Source organism: Chiloscyllium punctatum, chromosome 7 (genome assembly GCF_047496795.1).
Source record: "Chiloscyllium punctatum isolate Juve2018m chromosome 7, sChiPun1.3, whole genome shotgun sequence".
NCBI classification, from domain to species: domain Eukaryota; kingdom Metazoa; phylum Chordata; class Chondrichthyes; order Orectolobiformes; family Hemiscylliidae; genus Chiloscyllium; species Chiloscyllium punctatum.
Genome location: NC_092745.1, coordinates 128,374,394 through 128,392,610, shown reverse-complemented (window position 1 = coordinate 128,392,610; position 18,217 = coordinate 128,374,394).

Below are 18,217 nucleotides of genomic sequence, written 5' to 3'. Positions count from 1 at the left end.
GTTAAAATTGATTTAACTGGTCCACCGCTCGGCTCGAAGCAAAATGAACTTTATTTTTACAACGTTGTTAAAATATAAACAAAAAGAAGAATTTGAATAACATTGACTTGATTGAAATACTTATCAAGATAATATACTATTTAATCACTAATCATCAACTGTTCCAACATAGGCAGCATTCCATTAATGCATTCTTTGGCAAAAATGCAATTCAGCAAAACAGCTATGATTCATAGAATCCCTACAGTGCAGAAACAGGCCCTTCAGCCCAACAAGTCCACACTGACTCTCCAAAGAGTATCCCACCTGAATCCATTCCCCTACCCTATTACTTCACTTTTACCCCTGACTAATGTATCTAGCCTACATGTCCCTGAACACTATGGGCAATTTAGCATGGCCAATCCACCCGAACCTGCACATCTTTGGATCGTGGGAGGAAACCCACGCAGACATGGGGAGAATGTGCAAACTCCACACAGACAGACATCTGAGGTTGGAATGGAACCTAGATCCTGGTGCTGTGAGGCAGCAGTGCTAACCACTGAGTCACCATGGCACCCCGTTCACATATGCTGTCTCTCTCCAGCCCAGAAGAAATAATCTGCCCATTTTGACTTTGAGGAGGAAGCTTCGCTATCTAAGAGTTCAATCTCGCAGCGAACTCAAGCTTTTAGCTTCAGCAGCCAACAGAAACCTTCAACCAACTGAAAGGAAAACTAAAAACCTTCCTGGACCAGTGTGAGTCCAGACCCTGCCCTCTCATGCTTCTTTGGTCTCATGTGAAAAAGCAATTGGAGGGGGTGGTCTAAAAAGCTGTTCACCAATGGCCTGACTGCAGCAGACATTCTGTCACTCTCTGCAACAGAAACAGCACAGAACACAACACAGTTAAAGGCACAGTCTAAGCAGACCCTGGAAACCTTGATGGCTACAGAGAATGGTAGCAGCATGGTGTTCACATGGTGAGATGAAAACGTGTTTGGCCTATAAATATGACCTGGTGAGCAGCCGTGCTGATTACACCTAGCTACAAATTCAAGCGGTGAGTTTCTCTGTTTGTTGAGCACAAACCTAGGAGGTGATGGCCTAATGGCTCTGGGAACAGAGGCTCAAATCCTGCCGCAGCAGATGGTGAAATTCGAATCTGTATTCCCTGAAACCATACCGATTGTTGGAAACAAAAACATCTGGTTCACTCATGCCCTTTAGGGAAGGAAATCTGCAGTCCTTACCTGGTCTGGCCTTCATGTGACACTAGACCCATCGCGATGTGGTTGACATTTAACTGCCCTCTGAGCAATTAGGGATGGGCAATAAATGCTGACCTAGCCAGTGACGCTCTCATCCCGAGAATGAATTTTTAAAAAAATCACACCAAGCTGAGTAAACTCAACATAGGGTCTATTTAGTTGAAGTGATATTTCAGCATGGCTCAACAGATAGACTCCCTGTTAATGTTCGGCAACTCTTGTTCCAGAAAAGGGCCCCAACTTTCTTACAACATGCTGCGAACTGAACTGCTGGTCACAAACGTAGGAACTAAAAAAATTAGAAGCAGGAATAGATCATTTGGCCTCAGGAGTCTCTCTGGTATTCAACAAGATCATAACTGATCTGAATATTCCACATTCCTGCCTCCCCCTGATAAACTTTCACCCCCACCGGGCCTATCAAGAATCTTAGTACCTCTGCTTTAAAAGTATTCAAAGATGTGGCTTCCACTGGCTTTTGAAGAGTTTTAAAGATTCTCAACCCCCTGAGAAAATAATACCGTACGTCTCTGCCTTAAATGGATGGTAAAGATAAAGTCACCATAGCTGCTCTCTCATTAGAGAGAGAAAGAGACACACACACACAACCAGTGGTGGTTTAACTTGAGGGTCACTATGCCTCAGGCAAGGAGAGAGGTTGGGAAAGAGAGTCCTTCATAATAACCTCAGCCAGAGTGGGAATTGAACCCACGCTGTTGGCCTTACTCAAGAGTGCAAATTAGCCATCCAGTCAACTAAGTTAACCAATGGCTTCCTTATTTTTCCAAAGTCTCCCATGAGAGGAAACATCTTTTCGGCATCCACCCGCTCAACACCCCTCAGGATTTCTCATGTTTTACTACCTGGTTGCTTGTCATTGCATACTCTTGTTTAAAGCGATACCAGACACCAGCCAGTGGACAATTTCTCTCTGAAACCTACTGACCCTCAAATGCAGCCTTACATCAAGAATAGTCACTCTCATCTCACCTCTTATGGCCTCCCTTTTGCCCATGTTTAGATGAAAGCTGAACTAAGAAGCTTTTACAAATTTTATTAATAATTTTATTTGGGTGAATAAACTGAATCTTCTTTTAATCAAACAATGGCTTAAACTTGGCCAGTGTCTTGATGTTTGTTTCTTAGGAAGCACAAGAGGAAGAATATGACGACACAGATGAAACAGGTTTTAGCTCAATAACCACAGGTTTGATTGTTGGCCATTCATCTCACTCCTGCTCACCCCTCGGAGGCGAAATGATCTGCTGAGTGTTGCCAGAAGTTTCTAGATTTTTTAGAATTGGTAATTGAGGAGTTCTGCCTGGACAATGAACCACCTTGTTCCCCACTACCCTCCCCCTCATCCACCTCACCCAAACTTTCATCTGAACATTTCATGATGTAGCATGAGCAAAATGTAGGTGATGATCTGTTGGAGAGACAGAAGCTAAATCAGACACAGGCATCCAGTAACTATATATTATGATGGAATGTGCAATTACTACCGTTAGAATGGACAAATTTTAAGGTGTGAAGTAATTGAATTCTCGAGAGCTACATCACTGCAATTAGTTAACCCATTCTGGAGATGCAGTGATAAGTATAGTATTTAACTGAATCATACCTCACAGAAAGATTTGGTGCCAAAAAACCTGCCTGATTTTCAATTTGTTGTGGTTTCCAATTAACATTCAAATCAGTGCAAAAAGGCCAAATCCTCTATTGTCAGCATATTTAAACTATTGGAACTCGCTCCCCACCAAGCCATGCACCATCCTGACTTGGAATCAAATCGCCATTCCTTCTTTGTCATTGGGTCAAAGTTCCCTCCTGAACTTCACTGTGAAGGCATGAACTTGGAGCAGGAGCAGGCCACTCAGCCCTTCAAGCCTTCTCTGTCATTTGATATGATCGTGTTCATCTGATCTCGGCCTCAAGTCCATTTTCTTGCCTGTTCCCCCAAAACCCTTTCATTACAAAATCTGCCCATCTCCTCCGTCAATTTTTTCATTGTCTGGCGTCCAGCACGTTCTGGGTAATTGCATGGATTCACCAACTTTTCAGAGACGAAATTCTTTCTTATCTCTGCTTTAAGCCTGCCACATCTTACTGCCCACAAGGGAAAACATCTGTGCCAATTTGTTAATCCCCTTTAACATCTTATAGACCTCAATTAGATTTCCTCCTGTCCATTTAAACTCGAGAAAATATAGGCAGAAGTGGATACCGCAGATGCTGGAGATCAGAGTCAAGATCAGAATGGTGCTGGAAAAGCACAGCAGGTCAAGTAGCATCTGAGAAGCAGGAAAATCGACATTTTGGGCAAAAGCCCTTCATCAGGAAAAAGGGCTTTTGCCTGAAACCTCGATTTTTCCTGTTCCTCGGATGCTGCCTGACTTGCTGTGCTTTACCAGCACCACTCTAATCCAGACAGTATAGGCCTAAACTGCTCAAACTCTCCTCATAAGATAGACTTTTGATCTTTTTGGGTGTACCTACACCACAGGAACTGCAGTGTTTCAAGCAGGCAGCTCACCACCACCTTGACAATGGGTAGTTAGAGATAGGCACTGAATGTTGGCTCAGCCAATGATATTTCATGAACGAATTTAAAAGACAATGGTGCCTGGTGGGTAGGCCACTCCGGGACCTTCTCACCAGGGTGTCAATTAGGGTAGAGACTGGAAAGTGGTGGAGGTCCCACTCACCATTCTCCCCAGAACCTCTGGGGGTTTTACAAAGTAAAGTCCACTGCAACCAAATCCTACCCTGTCCGCAATTACACTCCAGACAATACCTCTGGACTGTGATCAGGGAGAGAATCCTGCATGTAGTTACTTTCCCTTCATCAGTTGGAGGAACAGCAAGGCCAAAGATCTCAGTCTTTACCGTTACTCAAACCGATATCAGATCACCCAAAACAGAAAGAGATCAGAGAACCATTGACTAATACAACTTGGTGAAGGCCATTCAGCCCATTGAGTTATCACAGGCTCTTTTGAAGAGAGGACAGTTAGGACAATGTACCATTCATTTGCTGTAGCTCTGCAACTTTTTCTCCTTAATGTATTTACCCAACTGCTTTTTTTAAATCTGCAGCTCTCATACAATTGGGTAGCACATTTCAAATACTAAGCATTTTTTGGAAAGAAAAGGTTTTTTTAAATGTTTTTTTTGGCCAATCACATTGGTATATGGTTCTGGCTATCTAACCTTCAACCAATAGCAAGTGTATCAATACTAATGCCATTGTGTTTTTATAAACGTCAATAGCAGAAACTGTAAGCACTTTACCATGCCTTAATTAAACTTGGTGGAATAGACAGAAGAGATCCAAGCACCAGAACTTATGGACTGAGATGTTTCAGAGACAAAGAGAATTCAATGCAGAATAATAAAGAGAGAAAGAATGAGAAATAGGAGCAGAGAAAGAGTGTCAGAGAGAAAGAGACAGAGTGTGAGAGAAACCATTCAGGGGAAAAACACAGAACAGCAAAGAAAGTGCAGCAGGGAAAGAGAGAAATGTAGGCAACGAAAGAAAGATCAAGAGTGTAATGGTGAGACAAGAGCAGAGAAAGACTGGCAGTAGAAGGGGAAAGAGGAAAAGATATACAGTAAGGAGGACAGGAACAGTGACAGAGAGAGTGAAAGAATGAGAGAGAGAGAGACAGTGAAAGAAAGAGAGAGAGAGAGAAACAGAGAGGTGGAACTAGCATTCCAGCTGTGTAATGAACTGACCGGGAGATGGAAAAATCTCAGTTTTCCCATAGCTCTCTGACAGAAGACTGACATTCTCTAGCAGTGAGAAAATGAGCTCAGGTTTGTTCCACAGGAAAACAAATTTATTTTATGAAAGCAGAGCAGTAAGTGCGCTCACGAAGCCTCACGATTTCCCCCGCTCAACAACACTCATATTCTTTATGTAACGTGAGAGCAGTTCATGAACAGCCTGTCATTTTGTTTGCAATTTCTGAAACCCTGGTAATCTCATTTTACCCACTCAGCCCTCAATAGGTAAGTGCTTTATACAATATTTTCAGGTAATTGCAATCTAGTGCCATGAGTTTGATCCATTTAACTCTGCGAACACTCAAAAACAAACTCTAAAAATGTTCATCAAGAAGCCGGGCAGTTTTATACTTTAACCTTCTCAGCACATAGCCTGATGTGCTGGTGCACAAATGGGAGTTTGAACTACAGAGGACAAAGTTCACAGCCCTTATAACCCACCGGCCATGTGTTTTAAGTTCTCTTCCAGATTATTAAATCCTGAAATGTACTCCAGATGTCTCTGTGGTGGAATTTGTACAGTCATTAGCAATTTGATTGAGAATCGATAAGGAAAGAACTTTACTTTCAAAGAGGCATTGAATCTTACTGCACAGAAGGATGTCATTTGGATATTTCAGTCCTCGCTTTTGGGAAGGAATTATGCAATTATTCTCATTATAAGAAATGGCTGTCCAGTAACCTGATAAAATCTTGTTCGAAATCAAATCTTATGCAAGTTCTCTTTCTCTCTCGCTCATTAAGGAGCTTCCTGAAGTAAGTGGCTAGGCTGACAAACACAGGACAGTGTAGACCTGTTATCCCTAATGATATGCCTCTCGTTTAGACTCTGATACAAGACATTCCTAAAACCTGACATCTTGTGACCCAACTGTCTAGAGTATAAATTAAGCAGGCAGTTTTAGTCAGCAATAATCCATGAGGCGATTTCATGGATTTTGACAAACATAGAAGGAATTTACTTTGAATACAGATTGTTCTGGTATAAAACTCGTCAACGCAAATTGGCTATTACGTGACTGATGATTTGTGGATGCTTTTTGGATCATGCAAACTTTCTACTGAACATAACTATCAATTTTTTTATAGTGATCTTCTACAATGTGATTTTCTAAAGCAACTGTCGTGTTATACCGGTGTGTTCTGTATCTGCCTTGCACGACTGAACAAATGAATGCATGATTGATGTAAGGTGTCTAAGAAATAAAACATATAAACAACCTCTAAAGAGAGGAAAGATAAGCTCAGACAGGAGAGAGGTCCTCAAGGTGCATCTGTGCTGGTTTGATTCAGTTAGCTCAAGCAGACTTCGGGCAGAGGACAGCTCTTGGAGGTGATCAGTAGCGGGCTTCAGTTTAACATCCTGCCTTGCCCAATGTGAATGACAAAAAAGTGATTGCCGCTTCTAAATACAGAGGGCAACCTTGTCCAAATGTCTGTCTGATTTGGGACAAGTAAAACACAATATGAAGAGATTGCAGTCAGCAAAAGTGAAAGTTAGCAACGTTTCCATCCCTCATCTGGGACCCAGTGAATCTCTCGGTACGTCTTCCCTTTCTATTGAACTCCTTTAACCTGTCCCTTCTTCATAAACTCTCTTAAAATTACCAAAGACTTGATGCCCTTTTTTGGATAATCCGAGGGTCCCTGACCCAACTTTTCAGCATCCTTTGATTTACAGCATTCACAGTCCTGAAAAAACTTTGACCTTTTTTATCATGTGGTGGAGCTGGTGTTTGACTGGGGTGGACAAAGTTAAAAATCACACAACATCAAGTTATAGTCCAACAGGTTTATTTGGGACTATAAGCTTTCTGAGCGCCGCTCCTTCATCACCTGGTGAAGGAACAGCACTCTGTAAGCTTATAGTTCCAAATAAACCTGTTGGACTATAACCTGGTGTTGTGTGATTTTTAACCTTTTCTTATATGAAGCACTTTGGGACATTACAATTGGGTTAAGTTGCTATTGTCTATGATCAAAGGTTCAGACCTTGGAAGCCTGGGAGGCCTGTTTAGATTAGGACCCTAGCAAGTGTCCTTGCTTTAATTCGATTTGATTTATTTATTGTCACATGTATTTTGTTACAAAATACAGCAAAAAGTGCCATACTGTGTCGCTACTCTCTGGCATCAGTTTAAAACACAAAACAAAACAAAACATAGAATATAAGGCAGAAAAATAAAGAAAACTTGTTCAACTTTACACTCCTGAAAAATGTGTTGCTGGAAAAGCGTAGCAGGTCAGGCAGCATCAAAGGAGCAGGAGAATCGACGTTTCGGGCATGAGCCCTTCTTCAGGAATGCCCGAAACGTCGATTCTCCTGCTCCTTGGATGCTGCCTGACCTGCTGCGTTTTCCAGCAACACATTTTTCAGCTCTGATGTCCAGCATCTGCAGTCCTCACTTTCTCCAACTTTACACCCTTTCTTGTTTAGTGTAGTCCCCTTTGCAACACCACTGCAATCTCACCTCCACCAATACCCTCACCACACTGAATCCCTACACTACAGAAACAGGCCATTCGGCCCAACAAGTTCACATCAACCCTCCAAAGGGCATCTCACACAGACCCACCCCTTGCCTGTAACCCTGCACTCCCCATAGCTAACCCACATATCCCTGGACACTAATGGTCAATTTAACATAGCCAATCCACCCATCTTTGGACTGCAGGAGGAAACTGGAGTACACAGAGGAAGCCCACGCAAATGGGGGAGAATGCACAAACTCCACAGAGACAGCTGCCAGAGGGTTGAATTGAGCCCAGCTCCCTGATGGTATGAGGCAGCGATGCTAACCACTGAACCACCAGTCCTTGCTGGACTCCCCCACTGCAGACGCCACTGATGTTGCCGGGTACTGAACTGGCCCGAACTTAATTCTGTCACTGCCAATGTCGCTGGGTCTCATACCAGGCCCTAACCCGCCTCTGTCCCCACCTCTGTGCTGGAATCTGATGTGGCCAGGACTGTGGCCTAAACCCGACTGTGCAGCATCAGCAGTGATCAGTCAGCGCTAGGGCCACCTCATCAATGCAGAAACCGCTGGGAACCCAGACCCACCTCCCATACTGCCACCATGATTCCCACGCTGGGCCCACTCGAGTCCACGCTGGGCTCACCCACCACTGCCAATAACATTGGCGCAACTGAGCTCATCACTAAGAGGTAGGTAAAATAAAAGAGGAAAGAAAACACAAGTAAAGAGAGAGAAAAAAAGAAACAGAAAGAAAATTGGACTGAGTGGACGTGCCTGGACTCAGAGGCCCCACTCCACCACCATCTTACCGGAATTTGAGGTAGGTTTTGACATTTGGTGGGGTGAGTGCCTGGGCAGAGAAAGAATCATTAAGCGGGGAGTAGGGAAGTGGAAGGAGAAACCAGTTGCAAGCCATTCTGAGAGCAAGGAGGAGGGTTGATAGTACAGGGGCAACAGCTTCGAGAATCCAAAGTCAGTGATTGAATAATGAGGATTGCAGGATATATTTTCGAATGCATAGGAAATTAGCTCAGGGGTTGAAAAGAAAACTTGCTTGTTAGAGAGGTAGGTCAGGCTAAGGGAGGTGGGGGAGGAGGTAAGGCTAAAGGGGCAAGATATGCATTGCTTCAGGATACAATTCAGGTCATTGCTGTGTCAAATTGTCAGTAATGGCTTCAGTTCGCCAAACTGAGGGAGAATCAGCCATTTTTGCAGATCGTATCAAAGCACAGGTCTTATACTTTGAGGTTTGATAGGCCCTATAAGTTTGGTTTTTCTACAGACTGGTTGAGTAGACAAACTCCCCTTGACTTTAGACTTCAAAGTAATGTTATTATATGCTAAAAATAAATGTAGTTCTGGGTCAAGGAAGCTGGGTTTAATTTCATTTCTTTAGGGCAGCATTGTGGCTCAGTGGTTAGCACTGCTGCTTCACAGTACCGCAGACCAGAGTTTAATTCCAGCCACAGTGACTGTGTGGAGTTTGCACACTCTCCCTGTTTCTGTGTGAGTTTCCTCTCACAGTCGAAAGCTGCGCAGGTCGGGTGGATCGGCCCTTGGAAGTTACCCCAGGGGGGTTGAAGATTACATGGTTTAGCCATGGGAAATGAGGGATTACAGGGATAAATTGGGGATCTGGATGGAATGCTCTTTGAAGGGCCAATTCCAACTTTATGGGCTGAATGGCTTCTGTCCACGCTGTAGGGAGACTCTGACTATAAATACTGCTGTGTGTAGTAATAATAGATAGGCCTGGATCTGACTTCTTGCAACTCTAGATACAGCATAATCTTTATTTGCATGTACATTTTCACATGCTCTCAAAACTCTCTCATTCTTAACCAACTGAATTCCACCCACTCTGTGCTATCTATGCTCAGTGACATGCACTTCTGCGATGTCATTACAAAGTTGCTCAAGGGTCCCAATGCCTTCACACAGGAAGAAACAATAGAGGAATCCAAGGACCAGCATCCATGGCACAGAATGAGTACCACAGAAGAAAGGAGCACTAGGACTCGCTGATAACTACGGGTGCAGTCGTATGAATGAATTGAAATAAAGGCTGGTAATATATTGATGCAGAAGAATGTGAAGGATTTCACATAGGAAAGTCAAAATGGGCAATGAATACTTCAAAGGAGTTGAGATGGAAGCCTAAACAATTTTACAGTCCAGACAGACCAGGGGCTATGCATCAGAAAGTGGGTTCTAATTCAAAACCGTTTCTCGTGAAAACAATCATCTTATTAAACTTAACATTTAGTGAAATTTCTTCCTCTCCAAAAAAACCTTTCTCCAACTCTCTCTGCCCTTTCAGCTCTCCTTCAAATGCACCTTCGACCAGTGTCAGCCACTCTTACCCCGGGGTCACAAAGCTCCATTCTTGAAGATAGGATCCCATCGAGGGGAGCACTGTACTGGCAGAGGTGACCTTTCCTGGATCAGAGATCAAACTGAAACTATGACAATGGATGTAATAGATCCCACAGCACTGCTTTAAAGAAAAGTAGGGTAGTTCTTCTTAGCAATATCTATCTCTCAATGAAAATTACTTAGAAACTGATCCGAGTCATTCTCTCATTTGTGAGATCGTGCCGTGCGTGCGTTGGTGACCGCACTTCCTGCTTTGCATCAGGTGGACCCCAAACACGAACCTGACTGGCTGTCAATGGTTTAGAGTCATTCCAAGGTTGTGCAAGGTGCTATGTAAATACAAGTCTTCCTTTCTGAATGGATTTTGATTAGACCTCCTCGTTTTTGGTATCATCAGTTGGTTTGGAGACTTTGTCCACATTGCAGGGTGCTATACAGATGCAGTTTTGTGTTGCTGCTGGAAATGATGATTGAGCACAGTGATCTGGTGATTTAAAATGGACGGATCCACACTTTGACGTGTCTGCGATTTCAACAGCCACACAGTAGCTTTGCGTGTTGGTCACACTTTCTAACAACATGAGTAATTGACCTGGTGTCTTTGAGAATTTAAGAGTTGTTTAAAATGCTCAATTATGTTAGGACTAGGTTGGTCTCGATGAGAAGATTGCTCATTCACCACATTGGTAAAAACAATGACTGCAGATGCTGAAAATCAAATACTGGATTAGTGGTGCTGGAAGAGCACAGCAGTTCAGGCAGCATCCTGCTCGTTGGATGCTGCCTGAACTGCTGTGCTCTTCCAGCACCATTCACCACATTGTCAAACCTCAAACTTACCTCACTCGGTATTACCAGGAGGTAAAAAGAAACTCAATCTAATATCTAATGCCACAATTTCCTGGACAATTTCTAAACGATTATTGGTTTAAATTAACTCTGATGCCAATCAGACTGAGCAGCTTTTAAACTTTCAATGACAACACAGGGTAATTATAATCATAAGCACAGTTTAATCATTGTTTATCAAAAATGAAGGCATTTAAACACAGAGAAAGACAGTGGTTTGTTCCTGTCCTTCCCAGATTGGGAGCAGATTCTGGCAGAAGAAGTGCAGCTGGTGCTAACTATTGAGGCCGGGGTCAATACCCTAAGTCTGTGAGAGTGGTAGGTGAATTCACACCCAAATATCCCCAGAACAAACAGGGAAACTCAATGGTGTGGACGAACCGAGAATGGTTTAGATTTTGGGTTAGATTCCCTACAGTACAGAAGCAGGCCCTTCAGCCCAACAAGTCCACACCAACCCTTCAAAGAGTAACCCACCCAGACCCCAACCCTATAATTTACCCCTGACCAATGCACCTATCACTTTGAGCAATTTAGCATGGCCAATTCACCTGACCTGCGTACCTTTAGATTGTGGGAGCAGCACCTGGAGGAAACCCACACAGACACAGGGAGAATGTTACTTGACCTGCTACGCTTTTCCACCACCACTCTAGTCTAGACTCTGATCTCCAGCATCTTGCCACAGGGAGAATGTGCAAACTCCACACAGACAGTTGCCTGAGATGGGAATTGAACCTGGGTCTCTGACGCTGTGGGGCAGCAGTGCTAACCACTGAGCCACTATGTCGTTTGTAGGTGGAATCTCTGCGGAGCTGCTTCTCTGATTGTGCCATTTCTCTCATTTCTCTAAATTTATTCACAAGATGAGGGTGTCAAGTGTCAACCACATTGCAGCGGATCTGGAGTCACATGTAGGCCAGACCAGGTAATGATGGCAGTTGCCTTCCCTCAAGCACATTAGTGAACCAGATGGGTCTTTGCAACAATCAACAATGATTGTCATTAGATTCTTAATTCCAGATTTTTAAAGTTTAACTCAAATTCCACCATCTGCCATTGCAGGATTTGAACCCAGGTTCCCAAGACATTTCTGTAGTAATAGTCATATAGATAATATCATTAGGCCATCGACATCTTCCAGCGTAAGACACGAGAGATAGCAGCCTCTGATGGGAAGAGTGGCAGGACAGTAAGTGGCAGCTATCTACCCTGGGTGGGGTGGTGGTGTGGGCAATGGAAGTCAGGGTTGGTGGGGTGGGGTGGAAATAGGCTGCGCAGAGGGAGAGGCTGCAGGCAGGAGGTGGTGGGCTAGGCCGCACACGGACTGAAAAGGCAAGCTGCAAGAGTCAGGGAGAGATGGAGATTGTTGGGGGACGGGGGGAATCTGCAAGTGGTGGGGGGAGAGAAGACACATGCAGAGGATGAAGAAATGAAGCTGTAAAATAGAGACAGAGACTGCCAGAGCCAGGGAGAGGGAGAGACAGAGCGGCAGGGAGGAGGTTGTAAGGGGTAGATGGGCAGAGAGAAAGATCAAAAGCCCGTAAGATATAACAGCAGAATTGGGCCATTCAGCCCATTGAGACTGCTTCGCTATTTGATCATGGCTGATATGTTTCTCAATCCTATTCTCCTGACTTCTCCCCACAAACCCTGATCCCCTTACCGATCAGGAACCTATCTATCTCTGTCTTAAATACACTCAATGACTTGGTCTCCACAGCCTTCTGTGGCAATGAATTCCACAGATTAACTGCTCTCTGGCTGAAAAATTCCTCCTCAATTCAGCTAGGCCCCTATGCGGCCTAGGTTACCACCTCCTCCCTGCAGTCTCTCCCTCTGCACAGCCCCTTTCCACATGACCCTGCCAACTCTTACTTTCATTGCCCCTCCCCCCCAGGGCAGACAGCTGACATTTACCCTCCTGCCACTCTTCCCATCAGAGACTGCTATCTCTCACGTCTTACGTTGGCAGACGTTGATGGCCTAATGGTGTTATTTATTGAACTGTTAATGCAGAGACCCATCTGAAGAGTCATCCCTACACTCTGAGTTTGTGCCCTTGTGTCCTAGACTCTCCTACTCGTGGAAACATCTTTTCCCCATCCACTCTATCCAGGTCTCTCAATATTCTGTAAATTTCAATCAGATCCCTCCTCATCTTTCTAAACTCCACTGAGTACAGACCCAAAGTACTCAACCACTCCCCATATGCTAACCTCTTCATCACTGAGATAATCTTTATAAATGTCCTCTCAACCCCCTCCAATGCCAGCACATCCTTGCTTAGATATGGACCCAAAATTACTGATAATATTTCAAATGTGGTCTAACCAGAGCCTTATATAGCCACAGAAGTACATCTCTGATCTTGCAGCCCTTTGAAAATAATGCTAATGTTACATTTGCCTTCCTAACTGCCAACTGAACCTGCATGTTAACCTGAAGAGAATCCTGAACTAGGATTCCCAAGTCCCTTTGTGCTTTAGATTTCCGAAGCCTTTCCCCATTTAGAAAATAGACTATACCTCTATTCACCCTACCAAAATGCATAACCTCACACTTTCCCACATTGTATTCCAACTGCCACTTCTTTTTTCACTCTCCTAGCCTGTCTAAGTCCTTCTGCAGTCTCCCCACTTCCTCGACACGACCTGTCCCTCCACCTAACTCTGTGTCATTTGCAAAATTCACAAGAATGCCCTCAGCTCCTTCCTCCAGATCGTTAATATAACAGGAATAGTTGTCTTCCCAACAGGGACTCCTGTGGAACCCCATTAGTCACTAGCTGCCATCCCGAAAAAGATCCCTTTATCCCCACTCTCTGCCTTCTGCCAGTCGGCCAATACTCTATCCAAGATGAAAGTGAGGACTGCAGAAGCTGAAGATCAGAGTCAAGAGTGTGGTGCTGGAAAAGCACAGCGTTTCAGGCAATATCAAGGAGCAGGAGAGTCGACGTTTTGGGCAAAAGCCTGATAAAATGCTTTGGTGTGAAATGTCAATTCTCCTGCTCCTCGGATGCTGCCCAACCTGCTGTGCTTTTCCAGCACCACTCTCTCAACTCAATCCTCTATCCATGCCAGTACCTTCCCATTAACACCATGGTCTCTTATTTTATTTAGTAGCTTCCTGTGTGGCACCTTCTGGAAATCCAAATAGATCATGTCCACGATCCACAAGGGAGAGAGGGAGAGAGTAAGGTTCCAACTGTGTGAAAGGGAGAGATAATGAGTTGGCAATGGGGCGTGCGGGAGAGAAATAGCCAGTCGAAGTCATGGAGGCTGCAAGGGGCAGGGGTGGGAGGAAGGGAGGCTACAAATGTTGAGATACAAAAGTTGGCCGACACGGCATCAGACCTTCTACTGAGACCAGATTCCAGATTTCATCCTGCTGTGTGTCTCACTATGCCACATGGGAGCTGAAGCAAATAGGTTGGTATAGGACGAGAATCTAAGGCGTGTCAGAGACGAAAATAACTGCAGATGCTCGAAACCAAAGTAGACAAACAAGAGGGGGTAGGAAGGGAGGGCACGTTGGGGAGGGTAGCGCTCCGCTACCTATCACTACCTCACCATTCCGCTCCTCTCTCCCCCCTCCCCCCTCCCCCCCTCCATTGATCTGTAGCTCTCCCTAGTCCTGAGAACGGTTAATACCTTAAATGTTGACTTGTCCACCTCCTGATTCTGCCTAGCTTGCTGCCTAGCAGATGTAAAGCAGGTCAGGACAACAGGGGTGTGGGGGGAGAATGTGTGTTAGTGCAGAGATTGCTGGAGGAGAGGGTGAGTGAATGTGTCTAGACTTCCATGTTGTGGCTAGGTCTCAGCTGGAGTATCGTGTACTGCTGTGGGTGCTACACTGTAGGAAAGATGTGAACGCAGTGGACAGAGTACAAAAGTGATTTACAAAAATGGTGCCTGGAATGAGAACCTTTAGTTATGAGGATAGATTAAAGAAATTTGGACTGTTTTCCCTGGAGAGAAGAAGACCGAAAGGACATTTGATGGAGGTTTTGAAATAACGAGCAGGGCCATATAGACTGGAGAGGGAGTTGCTGCTCCTGCTTGGAGAGTGAACAAGAATGAGAGGGTTCCAAATTTAAAGTGATTTGAAAAAGAAACAAAAGTGATGTGAGCCAAAATCTTTTCCACCCAGAGAGTACTTAGAGTGTGGAAGGCACTGCCTGGAAATGTGGTGGGGGCAGGTTCAATTGAGAGATTCGAGGTAGACATTGGACAGTTATTTGAATAGAAATTGTGTGTGGGGATATGGGGAAAAGGCAGGAGATTGGCATTGGGTAATAGCACCAAACTACACAATAGAGTCAGTACAGGGCTGATGGATCGAATGGCTTCTTCTGTGCTGAAACAATGCTGTGAGGTCTATGATTGGAGGAATATAGGGCAGGTCAGAATTAACCACATTGGTGTGGATTGTCTTTTATTCACTTGTGGGATGTGTGTGTCACTGTCTGGGCCAGTATCTGTTAACTGCCCCTAGTTTCCTGTGAGAAGGCGGTGGGGAGCTGCCTTCTTGAACTGTAACAGTTCATGTAGGTAGACCCACAATGCCCTTAGGGAGGCAGTTCCAGGATTTTGATCCAGCAACATGAAGAAGGGCTGATGCCCGAAACGTCGATTCTCCTGTTCCTTGGATGCTGCCTGACCTGCTGCGCTTTCCCAGCAACACATTTTCAGCAGTGGTCAGATTGTCTCCTTTCAGAGATGGTCACGTATTTGGAATCAGACCATGTAAGGGTGGCAGGTTTCCTTCCTGAAAGGGCACTAATGAATCAGCTGAGTTTTTATGACAGTTGCTGCTGGTTGTTATTAGCAGCTTTTTATTGAATTCAGAATTTCACCTTTTGCCAGGAATCAAACCTACATCCACAGATCATTATTCTGGGTTGATGGGTTATTGTGGCATGATCACTACATCACCACCTCTTGGTTCTCTTGCTTCCACTATTAATGACCAGATAACCCATGATAGCCTGATATCTCTTTGAAGATACCTAATTGCTTATCAGTGTAATATAATTATCTTGTCTTCTTCTACTATAACCCAGTGTCTCATGACTATGTAATAATCCTTTCTCATTCTCAACAAAAAGCAGTGTTTCTACCCAAGATAGATTCACTCAGAATGAGGCTTGGAGTAAACCTTGCAGCTTAACGTGTGCCCATGTGTCTGCTGTCCTTATCCAACTAGATGGTAGTGATTTTGGGGTTGGAGGTTCTTAGGTGGAGGCTGATTGCTGGATTTCTGCACAGTACCTTCTATTTTATAGACAGCTGCTGCTACCAAATGTCACTGGTGAAGTGACTGAAAGTTTGATTACAGGTTTCTCTTGAAACACTTTCTAACTCTGAATACAATGGAAAACACTTGACATTTTAACTGGAATCTCAGCTGGAAGTGGCTGCATTACTGTCACAAATTGTAAAGTAGGAACAATAGAGTCATTATAGGACTGTGCCTTTCCTCTTGATAAGCCAAGCAAACAAATGAGAAAGAAAAACACGATGCTGACAAATGTTAAAGAATGCTTTGGGTCTCCACCCAAGTGCAAGTTAAGGTCGACTTGGAGCGAGCCCATTGGAAATTCACCAGAATGATACCAGAGTTACATTGTGCAGAAAGGTTGTGCTGATCTGCACTTCAATTCTCTTGAAGTAACAGAGATTAAAGGAATGATCTAATTGAAATGTTTAAAATGATCAAAGGAGTTGAGATTAAAAAAAACATAATTCCTGTGGTGGGAAAGTTCAGAACAAGGAAGTGTGATGTGAAATGTGGAACTTGCACCACGAAAAGTATTTGAGGCCAAGATTTGATTATTCACTAATGGGATGTGGGTGTCACTGTCTGGGCCGGCATTTAGTACCCATCCCAAGTTTCCTGTGAGAAGGTGGTGGTAGGCTGCCTTCCTAAAGCATAACAGACCATGTGCTGTAGGTAGACCCACAATGTCCGTGGGGAGGGAGTTCCAGGATTTTGACCCAGCAACAGTGAAGGAACGGCGATATATTTCCAAGTCAGGATGGTGAATAGCTTGGAGGGGAACTTTCAGCTTATTGTGTTTCTGTGTATCTGCTGCCCTTGTCCTGCTTGATGGAAATGATTTTAGTGTTGGGAAAGTAACATCGCTGAATAGGCTGGGGATGTTTTTCCTGAACCATCGGAGGCTGAGGGGTGACCTTATTGAGGTTTAGAAAATCATGAGGGGCATGGATAGGGTAAGTAGACAATGTCTTTTCCCCAGGGTGGGGGAGTCCACAGCGAGAGGGCATAGGTTTAGGGTGAGAGGGAAAAGATTTAAAAAGGGACCTAAGGGGCAACATTTTCATGCAGAGGGTGGTGCGTGTATGGAATGAGCTGCCAGAGGAAGTGGTTGGCACAATTACAACATTTAAAAGGCATCTGGATGGATATATGAGTAGGAAGGGTTTAGAGAGATATGGGCCAAATATTGGCAAATTGGACTAGGTTAGTTTAGGATATCTGGTCGGCATGGACGAGTTGGACTGAAGGATCTGTTTTTGTGGTGTACATCTCCATGACTCTATGACTCTATAAGAGGGGAAGAATAAAGTCCAGAATCTTATCTTGATTGGATTGGCTCAATGAGTTTGAAGAAAGCTCATGATCATAGACACTGCCATGGACCTATGGAAAGAAGTAATCTGTTTCTGAGTTGTGAACACTTAAGATGTGATTCAGCGATGGGAGGGCACTAACTGAAAGATCTGGGCTGTGATAATAGCTACCCTAAGAGTGAGATTAAGCTAATCAGTTGAGTTTGTAACTGGGCACAGGTCGACTTGCTAGAAGTGAGGATATTTAGATGGAATGACTTACTGTCTGCAAACAAAAGGGATATGTTCAAGCATTGCACCTTTTTTGAATTACCCAGGAGTTTGTGGAGACAATAGATCCCTGTTACTTTCTCTATGGCAACACTTCAGCCAATCAGAATCAGTTGCCAACAAACAAGCAGCCTTTTCTGCTGAACTGTACACTGTTGTGAACATTTGAGATTTGGCTTTCTTGTATTTGTCCTGAATACAAAAGAGCAAGATTTGGTGACCGGTCTCTCTTTTCAGAAAGATTTAAGTTCTGATGCTCCAAGCAACCGTTTGGAAACATGTTAAAATTCCTTTTTCAGTGTCACACAAATGGGAGTGAAAATCTGAAACACTCTCCCGCAGAAAAGCTATTGTAAGCTAATGACTACTTAAAAAATAATCAGATTGTGAAAGACAACAGAAATTGCATCTCCTGTTATGAAGAAGAAGGATGCTTATGTGTTGATGGGGCAAGATGGTACAGATTAGGCGATGGAGAGTTACAGATCAGCTAGGAAGGATTTAAAGATAGAGTTAAGAAGAGCAAAGAGAGGACATGAGCAGTCTTTAGCAAATAGAATAAAGGAGAACCCTAAAGCTTTCAATAGGTATGTGAGGAATAAAA